This window comes from Amphimedon queenslandica, unplaced genomic scaffold (assembly GCF_000090795.2).
Source record: "Amphimedon queenslandica unplaced genomic scaffold, v1.1 AMPQUscaffold_13318, whole genome shotgun sequence".
Classification (NCBI taxonomy): Eukaryota; Metazoa; Porifera; class Demospongiae; order Haplosclerida; family Niphatidae; genus Amphimedon; species Amphimedon queenslandica.
Genome location: NW_003546446.1, coordinates 4489 through 7620, shown reverse-complemented (window position 1 = coordinate 7620; position 3132 = coordinate 4489). Strand labels below are relative to the sequence as shown.

Below are 3132 nucleotides of genomic sequence, written 5' to 3'. Positions count from 1 at the left end.
ATTATAAAAATAAAGAATTCCTTCCCTGTCATTTTTGAAAACATATTGGCCAATGAACCTGTACTGTACAGGGACTTTGGCTTTATTTTTGAGTAACTTTAAAAATTCATAAAAATCTAATTTTTAAATATAGACAGGGGTGGAGGTGAGAAGGAGTGAGAAGACTTACAAGTCCTTTCTGGTAAACACTGAAATCAACAGAATACGTGAACTCATTATGATGGGAGATAGTTTGTATGAGAGGATGCAATGGATTAGCTGTATCCCACAGTCTATTGAAAGACAGAAGAACACTGTAATTATTACATATACATCCTATATGGTGGTTTTTTGGAGAATAGCAAATTTCCTTTATTTTGAGTCTTGACCATATTAAATAAATTAATTTTAGCACTTTTTTTTGTTTTAAAACTTAAAAAATAAACAATATTTATTATCCTCAACATCAAATTAAAACAATATACAATATAATATTAATAACAAAATGTCCTATTAATACAATAAGTGTTCATATACCTGACAGTGAAGTCATAGGAACATGATGCTAGGTAGCTCGGAGTGTGTGGATCAAACTTGATTTGTCTAACTGATTGTGAGTGACCAGTCATTATCAATAATGGCACAGTAAACTGTCTTATATCCCACAATCTAATAATAATAAAGAAATAATAAATAATAAAAAAATAATAATGAATAATAAACAGGAGTCCATGATGAGTAGAAGTCTACTTCTACTCACATGGACTCCTGTAATAAATAATAAAATAAATTGTGTTAGGCTAAAAGATTTTACAGCAAGAAAAGTGCAATTTTCAATTTAAATATTCTGTGTAATGAATACTTACTTTATTGTGTTGTCTGTACCAGCTGAGCATAGCAAATTCTAAAACAAAAAAGGTCTTCAGTTAAATTGTGAATGCTTCTTTGAATACTTATAAATTCAAGAATTTGTGATTGGAATCAATTAAATTTTTTAAAATTGAACAAGATATTAATATGCATTAAGAAAAGAATTAAATAGCAATTTTGGTAAAGAATTGAGCTAATTCCAACAATAATTATAGTGCTATTAGAATAAACAATCAATTATTATTGTTACTTGTTCATATTTATTCCAGCTGCAAGAGAGTACCTCATTCCCTCCATCATTAACAGTACCAGTGCTCAGTGATTGAGAGACATCCCATAACCTCAATGTACCATCACCTTAAGAATAAATAATAGTTAATAAAATAATAAGCAATAGAATATACATGTAATTATACATGAAGTGGGGTAGTGCAACGAACTATTGGTGTACATCTATATAAGAGTACAATAATGACAGGATGATTAATGGTATGTATTATAATAAGACTGACTGGTGACATGCCAAATATTAAAAAAAACTGCTTACTGCTATTTTGTACACGACAAGATATTAAACACTTAATTATTAATTTAAATTGCAAGCTACTAGTAGAGCATTAAAATAAGATACTGCACACACTGGTGTGTGTAGCAATGAAGAAATGATTAACAATAATGAGGAGATATCAAATAACAATGGGTGTGTCAGGCCTCAGTATAATTATAGACTAGTAGGGTAAATGAATATGTTTAATATCAATAAGTAACATTATACACTAACTGTTACCATTGGATACAGTAACTGTACACAAGATCAAGGGAGTGGCTGGTAGCAATGGCTCAGTTTAGTAAAGAAGAGCTTTCCTTTGTTGAGGAGCTTCCTAATGATCTAAAGTGTCCAGTTTGTCTTAATATCTTGACAGATCCTCATCTGGTGAGCTGCTGTGGACATAATTTCTGTGGGTCTTGTATTGAGAGAGTAAAAGCTAGTAACGGATCCTGTCCTATGTGTAAAGAGGAGGAATATCAATCATTTGTCGATAAGAAGTGTTTACGTATTATCAATGGATTGGAAGTCTACTGCAGTAATAAGGAGAAAGGATGTCAATGGAAAGGAGAATTGAAGAATATGTCTACTCATCTTAATAAAGAGAAGAGAGAAGGAGAATGTCAATATGAAGAAGCAAAGTGTCGATATGAGAAATGTCAAGAGAGAAAGCAACGTAGATATCTTAAGGATCATGAAGATAAAGAATGTCCTCAACGTCTATTTCAATGCCAATACTGTGGGGAAGAAGGTACGTTCCTCTCTATTACAAAGGATCATTATGAGGAATGCAGGCAGTATCCTGTTACTTGTCCCAATAAATGTTCGTCTACTAATATGCCACGAGGTAGTCTCACTGCTCATATCAATGAGTGTCCATTAGAGCCAGTAGATTGTGTGTTTAGTTGGGCTGGTTGTAATGATAAGCCATTACGTAAAGATGTACATGTACACACTGCTGATACTAAACACATGACACTATTAGCTGTAGCCTGTGGACAATTGAAGAAAGAAAATGAGGAAATGAAGAAAGAAAATGAGGAAATGAAAAAAGAAATTAGAGAGAATAATGACAAAATAAAAAAAGAAATGAGACAAATTCGCTATGCCATACCTGATTATCCATTGTTACCAATAAAAATTGCAAGAAAAAATGAACCAGTTCACTTTTATACTGGGGTTGGTGAGCATGGAGTACACATGTCAGCTATAGTGAAGGGAGGGAACAAGAAGTTTACTACTGAAGATGTTTTCCTGTTACTTGCATTTCATGAAGGAAAATTTGAAAAATACGAACCAAAAATTCCCAAGATAATTGCAGATGATGGATTTGCTAAGATACCATTAATGGAAGACGTTAAAGCTCCTTACAAATACTTACCTCATGATATTCTTAAGAACATCAGTGACTGTGACGATAATACTGATCTAGAAGAAGGGGTAATTAAAATAAAAGTAGGCACATTTTCCAGGGGTCCTAATCCTGCCGGCATTCGATTTCAGCGTGTTACAATTAAAATTTCTTTTGAATTGTAGTTTGCATATACAGTTTACATTATTTGCTGTTTTAAATTAATTAATTAATATTTACTTAAGATAGGGGAGTGACTAGCAAGTTTCTCCTGCATATAACCTCTCTCTTATACCAATGGGTTTTTTAATATGAAGAAGTAAGGTCTCGATATAGTATATGTTGAGAGAAAAAGCAAAATAGATATCGTAAGTATCATGAAGAT

At 32.1% G+C, this 3132-nt stretch overlaps 1 long non-coding RNA gene across 1 annotated transcript; it reads right to left on the bottom strand.

Moving 5' to 3' along the window:
* Window positions 1-199: 199 nt before the first annotated feature.
* LOC109583221 (uncharacterized) lies at window positions 200-1209 on the bottom strand. Its single transcript, XR_002185403.1, has 4 exons — window positions 1100-1209; window positions 846-883; window positions 517-648; window positions 200-272 (listed from the first exon to the last, which is right to left on the bottom strand). It is a non-coding gene; the product is annotated as an uncharacterized LOC109583221 (long non-coding RNA).
* Window positions 1210-3132: the final 1923 nt, after the last annotated feature.